The 16,702-nt window shown below is 39.5% G+C and overlaps 1 protein-coding gene and 1 long non-coding RNA gene across 4 annotated transcripts in view; one reads left to right on the top strand and one right to left on the bottom strand.

The window, feature by feature from the left end:
* LOC125174040 (zinc finger protein 474) overlaps window positions 1–16,702 on the bottom strand; it is an 88,462-nt gene that overhangs the window by 57,329 nt on the left and 14,431 nt on the right. Inside the window, exons 6-7 of one of the 3 annotated variants that reach the window (XR_007155232.1) lie at window positions 10,763–11,287; window positions 4,032–4,223 (exon numbers count right to left, since the gene is read on the bottom strand). The gene's annotated coding sequence lies outside the window, so the exon portion shown is untranslated. Of the gene's footprint in view, window positions 1–4,031; window positions 4,224–10,762; window positions 11,607–16,702 lie in introns of those variants that run through there. The other 2 variants (XM_047873779.1, XM_047873786.1) reach the window with 2 other exon arrangements.
* On the top strand, window positions 4,249–16,121 carry LOC125174070 (uncharacterized). Its single transcript, XR_007155242.1, has 4 exons — window positions 4,249–4,318; window positions 7,562–7,644; window positions 14,162–14,225; window positions 16,030–16,121. It is a non-coding gene; the product is annotated as an uncharacterized LOC125174070 (long non-coding RNA).

The following is a 16,702-nucleotide window of genomic DNA, read 5'->3' as shown; positions in this document are numbered from 1 at the left end:
TGACCAACTTCGGCTCAGGTCATGATCTCACAGCTCATGAGTTCGAGTCCCACGTTGGGCTCTGTGCTGACAGCTCGGAACCTGGAGCCTGCTTTGGATTCTGTGTCTCCCTCTCTCTGTCCGTCCCCTGCTCACACACTGTCTCTCTCTGACTCTCACGAAAATAAACATTAAAAAAAAAAAAAAAAAGACTCCACAGGAATCATCACCTGCTTCCTTAGGAAGTGTGTTCTGGAACTGTTTGCATTCTTCACTACTTACAGTTTTGTTTTGTTTTGCTTTGTTTTTCAGAATTGCATATATTCTTGAAAATCTTTCATTCACCAGAGAAGCTGGGGAAATTATTTAGATGATACTACATAGAGCTGTATTAAGGTCCAGTCTGCAAAGAAATTTCTCTTAGAAATCATATATGAAATTCTAATTCTAAAATAAGCTGAAAAATGCAAATGACAGAAATGAGAGCTTACAATCTGAGGCTCAGAGGAATGGATATATTTTGACAGTCACAGCACATCTGGAAAACCTGAGGAAATGATGTACCTTTGTAAACACTTGAGTGTTGATACTTTTCTGTCAATTCATAGGAATGTATGAAGACATTGAATCTGATGTTTATTTTACCAAAGATTTTTTTCACTGTAATTATAATTATAAATATGCTGTTAAATAGGCAATAGAGCGGAGATTATAAATAATGCTTCCTTGCAAAACTTATGAACTTATGAAATATTCTCCTTCCATCTTTTCTTGTCCAAAACAGTGCCTGGAATATAGTAGACACTCAACAAATTATTGAATGAATGAATGAAAATTAAGGTCATGTATCATTTGGTATAAATGCATTGGAAAAAAAAATCTATATTTGTCTGGGATTATCATTCTTGAATACATTTCTGACTGGATATTTTTTGTGTTTTTGTTTTTTTTTTTTGTTAAAGAATCACTTAAAATCAGATTATTTCCAAGGGAAATATTTGTAAAGCATGCAAGAAAAAAATGTCTAACCTAATTCAAACTCCTGTGCATAGTTCCACTGGCAAGTCATGGAAGGACTCCACTTGTATATTTGTTTTTAGTATGTGCTGCACTGCTTATAAGCCAAGAGGAGCTGGCTTATTAAAAATTAACAATGCCAATAAAGACAGATAAATGGGCTCATGTAACAGAAGAGAGTCGATAAATATATGGTTGGTTCACATATGCAGTCAATTGATTTTTGACAAAGATGCTAAGGCAATTTATGGAGGGAGGAAAATCTTTTAAACAAAAGGTGGTGGAACATTTGGATACATGCCAGGGAAAAGCTAATATCAGCTCTTTACTTTTATCACACATGAAACTTAAATCAAAATGGCTCAGAGAACTAAATATAAAAATTATAATATATGAAATGTACAAGTATAAAAGCTATAAAGCTTCTAGAAGAAAGCAATTAGGAGAATATCTTCATGACCTCGATAGATACAAAGATTTCTTAGACAAAACATAGAAGAGCACTAAACTTAAAAGAAACAGCATTCAAAGTTTTCTTTCATATAAATTAGAAACTTCTGCTCTTTAAAAACCACCATTAAGAAAGTTAAAAGCCAAGCTACAGATTGGAAAGAAATGTTTATGAGACATATATTTGAAAAGGATTTATATCACATATATATGATATATACACACACATACATAACATATGTACATGTATCTATGAACAAATTTCAAACAACCCAATTTTTAAAAATGGGCGAAAGCTTTGAACAAACTCTGCACAACAGAAAAAGTGTAAATAGTCCATACGTTCATGAAGTAAATTCAACATCATTAACTGTCAGTCATTAGCAAAATGCAAACTAAAACCAGAAATACTACACAATAGGATGGCTAAAATTAGAAAGGTTGCTAACACTAAGTGTTAGTGTTAGTGGTAAACGGAAATACCAGAACTCCCTTACATGCTTGGGAGGGCTTGTGAAATACATAAAGACTGTGGAAAACAGTTTGGCAGAATCTCACAAAGTTGAGCCTACACCTACTTACTGACATGGACATTTGTCCCTAAATAATTACCCAAGAGAAGTGAAAACATATGTCCACAAAAGACATGTACAAATGTTTAAAGCAGCTTCTGCTCTTAATGGTGAAAAATTTAGGAAACCACACAAGTGTACGTCGACAGGTAAGCAAGTAAACAAATTATGGAATATTCACACAGCAGAGTATTACCCTGCAATATTACCCTATAATATTACCCTAAAATATTACATGAAACCCTAGAACGGGCAAAGCTGATCTGCAAGCGGCAGAAAATAAATTGGTGATTGCTCGCAGGTAGACAGATGGGTGGGTGGAGACTGCACTACAAACATTAATGGACGTGTTCTGGTACTGATATAATTGGTGGGTGGATGGATGTAATCATTTGTCACAACTCCTCAAACTGTGTACTTAAAATGTGCACATATTACTGGATGTGAGTTACACATTGGTAAAGATGGTATAAACAAGAAAGGAAGTCTCTAAAAGGAACAAAGAATGCGAACTTAATAAAAGCAAAATACCAGTCTCCAACCAAGCTCACGTAAAAATGCTCAGCTTCATTAGTCGGGGAAACGCAAATGATAACCACAGTGACATATCATTTCCCCATTATAAAGTTAAACATACATCTACTTCAATTTCTATCCTAGGTCTGAACCTAAGAAACAGGAGAATATATGTCTACCAAAACACTTGTGCGAGAATGGATATAGCAACTTTAGTTATAGGAAACACAAGCTAGAAATAAGCCAAATATTAACCAATAGGAGAATAGGTAAACAAATGCGGAATAATCCTATAATGTATTAACACTCCCCTATAAAAAGAATTGAACCAGTAATATACATAGAAATATGAGATGATCTCAAAAACATTCCACTGAGTCTAAGAAGTTAGATTCAAGAATACACACTGTGTGAATCTATTCATATGAAGTTCATGGACAGCCAAATCATTCTCTAGTGATAGATATCAGAACATGGGTGCTCATAGAAAGATGACTGACTGGAAAGGATATGAAGAAACTTTCTGGGGGATAGAAATGTCCTATTTCTTGATTAAGGTGATGGTTTACATGGTTATATATATATATATATATATATTTATATATAAATTTATATATTTTTTATATATTTTTTATATTTACAAGTTATATTTTTAATTTAATATTTAAATATTTAAATTAATATTAATAATATTAATTATTATATTTATAATATAATAATTTATAATATAATAATATATTATAAATATTAATATTTAAACGTTTAAATATTTAATATAATATTTAAATATATATTTTTATATTTTTTATATTTATATTTATAAATATATATATTTATATATATTTTTATATATATTTTATATATATAAATATATATATATTTATGTATATATATATAACCATGTAAATATATATATATATTTGTTGAACCCACTGACTTTGGAACTTGAATTTAAGAACTTAAGATTAGTTACATTTCTCCATGTACATTTCATCTCAATAAAAAAATCTGCCAAATCAGTTGAGTAACTATAGCCTTTATCACCCCTTTTTCTTTCAAGGATAATTTGGTTAATACACATATAATCCTAGATTAACATAAAACGTATTTTTTCTACCTTTCTTTGAAGAAAATTATTTTTAAATAATTACAGGTTTAAATACTATTATTGCTTCCAATGGAATTTGGTTCTCTTTTAGCCACTAAAATCTGTAATCCATAGCCAGCATCATCCAATAAAGTAAAATGATATTTGTTATTTTGTGTAGCAGTACTTGTTTTTTTTATTCAATGATTATTTTATTTTAGATTCCTTTTCTCTAGTGAGAAAGCATTTGCTTTTTCACCAGAGAATAACAGTGAGTATAACAGTGAGACAGAAGTGGAGATCAGGATTACCTAAAATAAGAATCTATTATTAGTTGAAAGGTATGGTTGGAGACTGATTGATTTGTTAGACAACAGAGAAAAAGCATGCCTTCCCAGAGAGAGCCTCACCTTGTAATATTCGTTTTCACCTTTCTACTGCGGCTTTTAGCACGGCCAGCTGAGCCCCTCAGGGAGGGGGCTGGTGGAAATGGGCAGAATTAGCTCCAGGATTCACATTCCCTCTTGCAAGAATTCTTACAGTGTGTGCGGCTGCTTGAAAGGGGAGCCCCAGCCTTTGTCGCCTAGAGGTATCCTGGCAACCTGTCAACAAAAGGGATACGACTGAGTTCTCTAGTAACGGATTGGAAAGATCCACAACAAGGGGTGAAGGAACTTGGAAACCAACAGTAAAATAGGTATGGATTTCAGCTTTCTTTTAAGGTGACTCCAGGAACTTTACCAATGAACTAAGCATCCAACAAGGAGAGAGGTGCATGAGTTGAAGCCACAAGGCTCTTCTTAGAGTGGGAATGGAGTGGAAACTTTTTTTTTCCAAGGAGGAAGAAACAAAATTTACTGATTATCTTACTGACCTTTTCTAAGGTCTTTAAAAAGCATCATGTATACTGAGGAAGCTTGGACTCTTAAAGACAGAGATGGATATTCTCCAAATATGGCTCTCAAAGAGTACATGTATAAGGACATATAAGATGTAGAAGTTATGGGTAGTTTATTTTCTAATGTGTCCTAAGTTATAGCAAACAATTTTATTTTTTTTTTAGTTTTTTTTTTCAACGTTTATTTTTTTTGGGACAGAGAGACAGAGCATGAACGGGGGAGGGGCAGAGAGAGAGGGAGACACAGAATCGGAAACAGGCTCCAGGCTCTGAGCCATCAGCCCAGAGCCTGACGCGGGGCTCGAACTCACGGACCGTGAGATCGTGACCTGGCTGAAGTCGGACGCTTAACCGACTGCACCACCCAGGCGCCCCACAACTTTATTTTTTTAATGTTTATTTATTTTGAGAGAGAGAGAGAGAGAAAGAGAGAGAGAGAGAGAACGAGTGAGGGAGCGCAGAGAGAGAGAGGGAGAGAGAGAATCCCAAGCAGACTTCATGCTCTGAGTGCAGAGCCCAACACTGGGCTCGAACTCACAAACCGTGAGATCGTGACCTGAACTGAAATCAAGAGTTAGACACTTAAGCAGCTGAGTTACCCAGATGCCACTATAGCAAACAACTTTAAAAACATTTTAGAATGTATCTGAAAGAATTATTTGTTTAAGCCCCGTATTTAAAAATACTCTGAGACATTAAGCTAATTGTGGTACATTCCTACGATGAAATAGTCTGTATGCACTAAAGCTCAGGAGGTAAAACAGTTTATAAACACGGGAAAGGCTGCTGTATATTTTTGAAAAGAGAAGCTGCAAAATAGAAGAAATACTACAATCTCATCAAACTCTGTGTGTGCATGTGTGTGCACAGTCACATGCTTGACTCAAACAACAGACACCCAAATGTTAACTGTAGTAGTTACTGGATAATGATGTTGGAAATATTCTGCTAAACGTGCCTTTGAAAGGGCGGGCCTACGCCAGCTGACTCCATCTTGTTCTGTGTCCTTCACCTTGACCACACCTCCTCCCCTTGAGTAACTGCCCCCCTCACCTGCCTAACAGGACTCGGACCCTTCCCCAGCCAATCAGCTGAAGCCACAGCCATTACCTCACCAACTACCCCTAGGCCCCAATAAAACCTTTGTCCTTTTGAAACTCCGCTCTCTCTCCCCGGTATCTCACCGCTGCGTCGGTGCAGGTAGGGGATTGAGCTCGAGCTAGCTCGAATAAAGGCTCTTTTGCTTTTGCATCAGACTCGGCTCCCTGGCAGTATTTGGGGATCACGAGTTCTGGGCATAACACCTTAGGTGTAGGAGTTGGGGGGAAAACCCTAACCTCTAAGATTCTAAAACACTCTCCCTTACCCCCAGATAACTGAAATAAAATATATAGGTAATTCACAGGACTGTGAATTCTGTTGAAGTGACTTCATACCACATCTAAAGACCCTGCTGGATAATGCAGTCCCACATTCTAACATCTATAATACTCTAAAGATGAATATATATATATATTCATATATATGTATCTACACACACACATACACACACACACACACACACACACATATATATATATATATATACACACACCTACTCTACAGAGATTTAATGATATTTCAATTATACTATCACATAAAACTTCATACCACATCTAAAGACCCTGTGGATAATGAAGTTCCACATTCTAACAACTATAATGCTCTAAAGATGAATATATATACACACATATATATACATTCATATATATACATATATATTCATATATGTTCATATATATGTATCTACATATATACATATACACACACACACATACTCTACAGAGATTTAATGCTATTTCAATTATACTATCACATAAAATAATTCCAACTGGGATGTTTTTCTTCTGAAACCTCCCATAAAATGCCACAGATAAGTGATAAAGCATGCCTAAAAGGACTTAATAGCTGCTCTAAGAGTGAGAGAAAGAAAACTTAGTTTTACTAATTTATTGAAAGTTTATTTACTTATTTTGAGACAGACAGAGCATGGAAGAGGGACAGAGAGAGAGGGAGACAGAGGATCCCAAGCAGACTCCAGGCTGTCAGTGCAGGGCCCAACCCAGGGCTCGATCTCATGAACTGTAAGATCAAGACCTGAGCTGAAACCAAGTACAAAACCTATTTTGTACTTGAGTACTTTACTCAAACTCCATGTTTTCCCGGCCCTATTGTGAGCTCAATGAGATATTTCTAAAGAAATTGCCCAATAAATAAACACCGTCCCAAATGCACACACAGGATCCCATTCAGTGGCCAGGTATTTGGGCCAGATGGCAGGAGAACAGATGGGAAACGCTGGCCTAGGGCAGGACAGCCCCGGGAAAACATGGAGAGCAGATACTGCCATGCTTAAATAGGGCAAAGAGTTCTTGATCTGGACTGGAGACACTGCTCTCCCGAGGACCGGAGACAACAGCTTCCCCAGCAGTGGGCACATGTGTTAGCTGGGCAGCTAACAGCGTTCACAGCCCTCTCTTCCCCCGTGGGGTTGTGAGCCGCTAGCTGCTTTTCTGTATTTATCAGAGCTGCTCCTGAAACTGGCCTCGGAGGAGACTTTGTTTTCTTGCAAATTCTGGACCCATTTGAAATTCATGGGTTTATAGTTTCAGCTTAAACCGAACTTCCTGGTGTTCAAATCTATTTCATCTTGGCAAAACAGGCCTTCCCAGTCTCTCTGTCTCTCTCTTTCTCTGCCTTTTAAAGGGACCAACACTTTTAAGCAGCTTACACTTCAACAACAACAACAACAAAACCAAGCTCAAAGGGCATCTTGGACATCAAATAGCTCTTACAACACAACCTTTTGATGACTAGAGTGTAAATGAAGCAGAAACATATGGATTCCATTTCCCATAAATCACCCATGGTCCTTAAAAAAAAAAAATCAAGGGAGAATGTACTCAGCACGACGTAGTCTGTTTGCTCGAACCTAAAACATCTGAAGAATACTTGGAGGCTGATGAATCCAAAATATTTACTCATCCCTATTTATAACATCAGGGAGGAAAGCCCTTGATTCGTGGCAACAGCTAAAGTGCTCACATGTGCAGAGTGGACAAAGAGCACCGAGCGTAAGCTTCAAGGTAACTGGGTTCATTTTCTTTTCCCTCTCCAGATACTCAACTCAACATCAGATCAAAGACATTGAAGCCCTTACTTACACAGGCTTAGTGTGGCTTGGTATTGTGTGAGTTCTTCTCACCTTAAACAGTTGAGAGTTATTTCAAACTATTTGCTGTCGAGTCATGTTGGTGTCACCGTAGGATGACGCCAGGCTCCACCCATAATCTAGATCTGACCCCTTGTGGCAACAGCCCCACCACAAGGAATTCTGGCTTATGTTCCCTTCATAAAATCACAGCTGTTGTGCCTGCACAAGCCCCTGATGTTTTCATTAAAGGAATAAATCATGGGTGATTTTTATGGAGGAGAAATATCGCTCCTTGCCGGCATCTCTGATGGTCCTGATGTCTCTTTGTTGACACAAAGTCCCAGTCTTACACTGAAAGCTACCTATAATGCTTTTGAATACTTCATTCTTGGAACTGGACAGGGGGGCTACATTATCCATGCAAGATTTTTTTTTTTTTAATGACAGCAGCAGGAGCTCAAACGGGACATTTGTGAAGTTTGGCAAAATAGGGCCACTGGGTATCTTGTTCTTTTCTATCCAGTCATTGTTGACTTTCTGCCTAACTCAAAAAGAGCACATGCCCCTCATCTCAAACCCTTCAACAACCCCACAAGGTAAATCACTGGTTTCCTTGTTTTACAGGTGAGGAAAAGGGTTTAGAAGCTTTAAGTGACTTGCCCTTAGCTGCAGGCTAATCCAAAACAAACCTGAGAATGAAATTGTATGTCTTTCTGGTGCTTGATGATTCCTTTTCCACTGCCTCCTTCAAGACCTGGCGGCCAGAAAGCCATAGAGTATAGGCTGACCTCAAAAGGCAGAGTCGCTTTCCAAGATATGCCTACTGTCACCAGAAAAGACTCTGCATAAGTTGAGTTTTACATACTGCATTGACTTTGAAAAGGTCTACATTTAAACATTTGCAGAAAGTGTCCTGTGGTAGATTAGAAAGAAAGGGTGGGGGATGTGCTTTAAATATAGACTTTTAAAACTAAAAAAAAAAAAAAGCGTATTTGACGCACCGGAGTCTTGCCCAACACATCTTAAATTCCTGAGGACTCTTTGCCCCCGACAGTGTTGCTTACCTTTGTTTTCATCATTGTTCTCTCTCCAAGTCATTATATATATATTTTTTGCTAATTACCCCCAAGTAGGAAATTTTAATACCACAGATAAACTTTATGTCTGATTATGTATTATGGCCCCTTGGTAGACCATAAACCAATATATTATCTAAAATTATGTCACCCCCAAAGCCAATTTATACTGCCTCTGTGGAATGCATGCCTGAGGGACATACATCCAAGGAAATGACAGTGTTGGCCTCTGGTAATCTATGGTCTAGCTGATACACAGAAAAAGAGACCAAGAGGACACAGAAACCATGGAAACCTTCCCAAACTTCCAAAACAAAAAGCACAGCAAATCATCCTTCAACTGTGTTCAAGAGAAAAGTGGATTTGTTTGCGAAGGCCAACGAGGGTATGGTATTTTCTGTGCACTTGAGCGGTTTATCATAGAACCAGAACTCTTGGAGCTGAAGTGGGCTTTAAAATAGCCTTCAGTTCTGCCAAGTGTCTTCAGGCAAAAATACATAATTGGTCTGACTTTTTTTAATGGATGAGGCAGAGGACATTAACTTATTTATTTATGTGTCACAGATTTCAAACTCAGACTCTGAGAATAAAAAAAAAAAAAGGTCCAAGGACTCTCTTGCTTTATCCTTGGCATAATAAAAAACATTTCCAGGGGTGGAGAGAAGGCTTTCTTTCTTTTGATCTCCCTTCCTATGGACAGGGGATTTTTTTTCAGTATTCTACCTAAGTGTCCACTGATAGTAAAATATTTTGGGTATACTGTGTTGTAAATCCTCCTCTTGCAGACGCCTGAGATGCTAGGTTTTAAATATTTGCTGTGAATCGGGACAACTCTTCACAAATTCTGGCTCTCCAAGCTATTCTGGCACATCTGTTCATCTTGCTTCTTTTCCTCTTTTTCAATACCCACTAAACTCAGCCAAACGCAGAACGTGTACATAGCAGGTTCCCAGGAAATTTTTACCCACTAAGCTGGGCACCCACCTTTTGTGTTGCTGAAAATGATGATGTGGCTTGCTTAAAGATAATGCAAAGTTACAAGATGTTAAGACCAGATTAATCCTTAAAGTTTTCTACTTACTGTACTATAAACATTTTGAAATAATTTTGCCTCTCTTTTCAGAGAATGGGCAGAGGTCCAATGCCTTATGGCATGCAAGCAATAAATGTTTAATAAATACTTAATCACCAGTTTATTGCCCACAGATTTCCAAAGCTGGTTTAAATTAGAGTGTTCATGGCTGATAACAGTCTAATATTTTACCTTTCCATGGGCATTTTATGAAGGGCATTTTAGTCTCCTAATTGAAAACAGTAAGTTATAAAGGGGATTCCCTCTTATTCTTTCCATAGATGTCAGAGAGAGAGAGAGAAGTATTTATTCCCTGGTAGCTGGCTTCCCTGGTTAGTCCTATCTCTCTAGCACCCTTGATTTCTTCCATTCTACTGTCTTCTTCCCCTCAGACTTCAGAGAGGTAATAAGCCATGCACGCACACTCTTCTTGATAAAGAGTGGTCCAAGTCAATGCCTCCCTTCTCATAGCATCCTTCCGTTTTTATGCCTTCATGGCCAATCATTTGGTTTCTATCCCTTCCTCTCCCTGACGCATCTTCTTAGCACATCATCAGTGGCATCCCAATGAACTCATCTAAGGGTTTTTCCACTTTCCGTCACCCTCAATCACATTGACGTATTTAACATGGTCACCTTCCCACCCGTTAGAAATTCTCTCCTCTTAACCACCCTACTGATTACAAAAAAAAGTACACATTCCTCAGACTAACTTTAAGATGTGATGAATATAAATATAATCCAGTAAAGAGGTGAAGAGCCCAAAGCCTCACTCACAGCCCACAGTTCCTGGTGTGAGGTTGTGGGTCACCACCCTGGACGAGTCGACAGAGACATGGTAGCCAGGCAGCTGGCATAAGGAACACTATATTCTGAGACCTAGAAAGAAAGAAGAGAGGTACCTCTTGTTGTGTGCCACATCTTGTGCCTGGTAATAGTTGTCCCTCTGCTATGATAGGATGCAGTTTTCTGTCCCTCTTCACTCCTCGATTTCCTGCAGATCTGTGCTAAGACAGAAACTTGGGTAGAATGATAATTCATGAAAGCTTTATCAAGGAATAGGTCAATGTCAGGAAGACCAACTTTGTTTGCCCTGCAGAGGCTCATCACGGTACAGGCAGACCATCCCTTCAGACCAACCCGTAAGCTTTCAGAGTACAGCAGACCATGTCCCCTGTACCCTAGCAAGGTACATAATGAAGACAGATTGAGGGTACAATGTAAGGGGCACCAGGAAAAGACAACATTGTCCAGACACCAACCCTAGTCTGGCTATATGAACCAAAATAAAACTTGAGAGAAAACTCACTCTCTGAATCGGTACTTCTCAATGGGGGATGATTCCTCCTGGTACCTCAGGGACATTTGGCAATGTCCAGAGCGATTCTGGGTTGTCACATATGGGGTTGTGGGAGTGCTACTGGCATCTAGTGGGTAGAGACCAGGGATGCAGCTGAACATATCCTACAAAGCACAATGCAGCCCTCCACAGTAAGGAATCATCTGGTGTGAATGGTCAGTAGGGCCAAGGTTGAGCCTTGTGCACTAAACAATCTGCATGCTCAAATAAGAATGCTTTCTTTGCAGAAGGCCAGGTCCATGGGCTCTTTTCAGACTCGTGGTGCATAACTAAGGGATTACATTACAAAAGAAGCAGCAGGCACAGAAAGCTGAGGAGCTTAGTCATATTTCTGCAACCAATAAATGAAGCCACCTTGGAAATGTGAACACAGCCCCTGCCCGTCTGACTTCTTTCCCACATCACCTACCCAAGCAGCGAGGCGGCAGACATTGTGCTGTATGTGACTGAGTATAAAATCACTTCTGCACTGTAAAATTTAGTCAGTTACAGGAAGTGCAAGGATAGGGAGCTGAGATGGGTCTTCTGCCATGAAAGGTGTAATGGAATTAGAGTGGGCAGGAATACAGCTAGGAACTGTCAAGTGTGGGCAAGCATGTACTTTGAGATACAGGGCCAGAGTCTGGGGACAGGAAAATCTTTTTTTTTCAACGTTTATGTATTTTTGGGACAGAGAGAGACAGAGCATGAACGGGGGAGGGGCAGAGAGAGAGGGAGACACAGAATCGGAAACAGGCTCCAGGCTCCGAGCCGTCAGCCCAGAGCCCGACGCGGGGCTCGAACTCCCGGACCGCGAGATCGTGACCTGGCTGAAGTCGGACGCTTAACCGACTGCGCCACCCAGGCGCCCCTGGAAAATCTTAAGACACGTTCAACTGGGCTGGTCAAGGGCAGCCATACCAAAATTCACTCCTAGATGAAGTACAGACTGTCAGCTGAGGCTCTTGAGGGGTGATGATCCCAGGGAGGTGAACATGGTTGTAACCAGTTTTCCCTTTGAATGTGACCTGTTTGTTACATCCTGTAAGGCTTCAGCCACTATGCTTTTCCTGTCCCCACAGCCTGCACTCCAACTTCTCCCTCTCCTCCCTAATGCTCCTTCTCAGGGCAGCTACTCAAACACAACCATTGAATTAAAAAAAAAAAATTTAATGTTTATTTATTTTAAGAGAGAGAGGGAGGGAGACAGAACATGGGTGGGGGAGGGGCAGAGAGAGAGGGAGACACAGAATCCAAAGCAGGCTCCAGGCTTTCAGCTGTCAGCACAGAGCCCGACACGCTCCTCGAACTCACAAAGTGTGAGATCATGACCTGAGCCAAAGTCAGACGCTTAACCAACAGAGCCACCCAGGTGCTCCCTCACAACCATTGCATTTTGAACTTTTCGGCTAGTGAGGTACTGCCTGGGGTTCGTACTGTTAACAATGTAGTATCTCTCCAATATCAGACTCAAAATGAATATATTTATGTTCTATAGTTGTGGAGTCCCTGCTTTAACAGGCATTAGCCATGTCTATTGTCTAAATTTTAACCCTCTTCATTTTCAAAGAGTCGTCTAAGATTAGAGGGAGAAAACGACCCATCGAGTTTAATGTAAAGCCAAGAAGAATATGGTCTTTCTTTGCTCACTCTGCCTTTTGCTACTACATTCATTTTTTCAATGAGCAATACATATGTATGTGTGTTAACATGTACACACACACATAGGCAGTATGTATAGGTTTTCTTGAGTAGGAGATGCATATATATGAAAAATGAAAGAATATGCATGAAATCATAAATTTTTTTCCCACCTCTGACTCACCAGGTTCCCACTCCAAGACCTACCCCAGAAGCTACCTCTATTACTAGTTTCTTGTGCATCCTTCCAGAAAGCCTGTGCAAGGACAGACATATACCTATGTGTGAATACTGCCTCATGGCCTACAGGCTGGTGCCCTTCCCATTCCTCTTTATGGTCATCTCAGCTTCTATTGCTCAAGATGAGCTGTGACAAAACAGATGACACATTTGTGCTGTGGAAGGAAAACTCCGTGACTCAGATAGACACAAATTGTTCCATACACCTTTCATCCTCATTACCAGGTAATTTTGCCAAGGTCAAGTGGTGACATTCTGATTTACCACTAAGCAGACTGGACACAACTCACATTTGACGAGAATCTGAAACTCAAATACCAAAAAGAAAAAAAATATATTTTCTTAAGGCTTCCCAATTTCGTAACTGAACTTGCTTTCCTTTTGCTTTGTTGAAAATATTATTTTCCTTTCAGTTCAATGGGCACAGTCTATCTGAAAGAAAAAAAAACAGGACTCCCCCCAAGTCCCCAGTTCCTCACTAAATCCATTATATTTAAGACCCAGTTTCACCATATTCTTGAATTCTCCATTTAGCATCTCCAACAAAGAGGACCAAGGAACCCCATTGTTTTTGCTAGCCAGATCGGGCTGAGCCAAATCCAGGTTCCAGGTACCAAATGCAAATTTGGCTCTCTATGCCTTTACCATTTACAAGGATCTGTATTCAGATAAATCAGGGATACATTTCTCTTGGCTCTTATGGAGACGCTTTTAAATAGTGACTTCAGCCCTCCTAAGGTTTTTTTGTACGGGTTGCCTGAAAGTGGACAATTTTCACAAGTTTGCTTTGGCACTGATGGCACGAATTTTTATTGAAACTCACAGTTGTTTTAGTGGGCACCTTAGTCTGCCAGCAGATCTCTGTAGGGGCCTCCCAGCCAATTCGATGAGAACTATGTGCACTTAAAACATGCCAAATGTTGTAAGAAGTGACACGTCCTCCAACTCTTTGATTGCCTGCATACGACCACTGGTTCATTTGTGCTTTTGTTTTAAGGACACTCTGTTGAGTGTGTCTGCAGCATTTGTGATATCAAACAGCTATTTCTATATTGAAGTTTACTCTGGTTTTTCCCTTCAGAAAAACCTGGTTCACGGTCTTTTGGTCTGGAGTTAGACTCCGTGTACTCTGTCGTATCAAAAAGGTAAGGCCACAGAAAAAAGAAGTTCATTGGGAGCATACATTTTCTATTGAGTTAAACAAATAAAGATTTGGTTGGAAGGAGATCGGAAGGTAGCCTGAAACTATTCTCAAAATGCCCTTTAAGTCACCAGTGGGAAAGGGTGATGATGTAGGAGGCTTCAAATAAACATACAGAGGTATTTTGAGACAAAAAAGACAACTGTTGTTTTTATGCTGATATAGGTAAATCATCACATAATCACCAGGAAGTCAAACTGAAATTGGCTTAGATTGCCATCTACAAGGTATTTGCCCCAACACTGAGAAGTCTCCCCACATTTTTCCTTTATTTTCTGTTTTTTTCTATATTCCATTTTATCCTCGTGTTTTCTTACTTTGTGTCATTGGAAAGTTTTTTAGAATTTTACTTTATGAGGGGCGCCTGGGTGGCTCAGTTGGTTAAGTGACTGACTTTGGCTCAGATCACGATCTTGTGGTTCATGAGTTCAAGCCCCACATAGAGCTCTGTGCTGACAGCTTAGAGCCTGGAGCCTGCTTTGGATTTTCTGTCTCTCTCTCTCTCTGTCCTCCCCCCACTTTTGCTCCCTCTGTCTCTTAAAAGTAAATAAATATTTAAAAAATTTAAAAAAAAAGAATTTTACTTTATGCAATAGTTAAGAAGCCTTAGCTTATTAATGGCTCGACCTTAAAATAGCAAAATTTTCATTTTTAAAATTAGACCCAAATCCTCAAAGGCAGTTACTTCATCTTTATAAATAATGTTCTTAGTAAATTTTCACTAAGGCCAGAAAACCAATGCAAAGTGGAAAAAAAGATGTCTGTGAAAATAGATTTTTTTTAGCTGCTCTGGTGAAAAAATATTTTATACCAACTGAAAAAAAAAAACAGGTACTTTTACAATTTTCACCTTCCCTGCAATTATACAAGCTCTAATGTTTTTCCTTTGAATTCTCCTGGGTTACTCAGCACTCTTAAACCTCAAGATCGTAAAAACAAGAAACCTTTCCAAAATCACATGGGTAAAGTCTCAACCTGCTGTTAAAAATACTGCCGATGGGCCAGTGCTTCATTCTGTGGAAAGGTTTTCATAGTCTGTGTGATCGCAGAGAGCCTCAGGGAGCAGCAAGGAACTGTGGGGAGCATGGTGCTCTGTACTACCCTGTCCTTGGAGAAATACCATGGCAGCTCTAGGAAGGTGTCCCAAGATTGCCTACCTCATTTGCTCTTTCCTATTTCTTTTTTAAATGTTTATCAATTTTCAGAGAGACAAAGGGCACACACGTGTGATTGGGGGGGGGGGTGGAGGGAAGAGAAAGAAGGAGAGAGAATCCCAAGCAGCCTCCCTGCTCAGCATGGAGCCCAACAGGAGATTGATCCAAACACTGAGGGATCATGACCCGAGCAGATATCAAGAGTTGGATGCTTAACCAACTGAGCTACCCAGGCACCCCTGCTCTTTCCTATTTCTTAAAAAAAAAAAGAAAAGAAAAGAAAAAAGAAAAAAAGAAAAAAATGATTACTATCCCATCCTCCCTTCCACGTGGGGAAAGTCATGTCATCAAGCTCTGGCTAAAAAGAAGTAAGAAAAAGTTCATTAGAGAAGTGCTTCTCAAGCTTGACTGTGTACACAAATCACCTGAGGATCCTAATATACAGAATCTGAATCAGTAATCAGGATCGGGCTCGGGGCATTGCATTTTAATTAGTTGCTGGCTGAAGGATGAAGCTATGACCTGAAGACCACAATTTGAGTAGTAAGGAATTAGAGGGCTTTTGGCAAACATTTTCTTCCTTGATTTTGACAGAAGTGCTCAAGGATAAAGCTGCTTCCTGTGCTTCCTCCAGCTTCCTGGTTTTGAATAGGATATTAGAAGGATGTGAGTGTGGGGCTGTGTCGGCCATCTTGTATTGACGAGGAATGGAAGCCAATGCCGAGAACAGCCAAAGAGAAGGACAGAAGGCATCCAGGAATTTGATGATGTCATTATGCTGCTGAAGTTATGTAATTTTGGAACTTCCTCCCTCTAGACTTCTTATTTTACTGGTATAATAAATATCATGATGGTTTAAGTCATCGTTTGTCAGGCTGTCTGTTAATTGCAACCAAACAGTTCTTATTTATTATATGAATGAAGGTGATCCATTCAGGACTGGGTTTTGATCAATCAGCCCAGAGGCAGATCCCATCTTTTATAGCTCGTGGCCTGCAGAGAGTCACTGGGCCTGGGGAATGGGAATTCTATGGGTGCAAGTCTTCTAGGAGTAGAGAACACTCAGGTGCTTCCAGAAAGAAAATTTACCCTGCAGATTGTAGCAACTTGGTTTCTATCCCCTGGCACAGAAGTAGGGAATAGGGGAATGTACAGATACAAAAGGTGCTGAAGTGTTTCTTCTACTGTCTTACTCTTCTAATGAAACTATTGTGAGGAATGAGAGCATCGGTTGTTTCCCATGGTTGGGCTCAGAAAGTGAAGTTAG

This window comes from Prionailurus viverrinus, chromosome A1 (genome assembly GCF_022837055.1).
Source record: "Prionailurus viverrinus isolate Anna chromosome A1, UM_Priviv_1.0, whole genome shotgun sequence".
Lineage (NCBI taxonomy): Eukaryota > Metazoa > Chordata > Mammalia > Carnivora > Felidae > Prionailurus > Prionailurus viverrinus.
The sequence above is the reverse complement of the archived record's forward strand: the minus strand, read 5'-3'. Positions and strand labels throughout refer to the sequence as shown.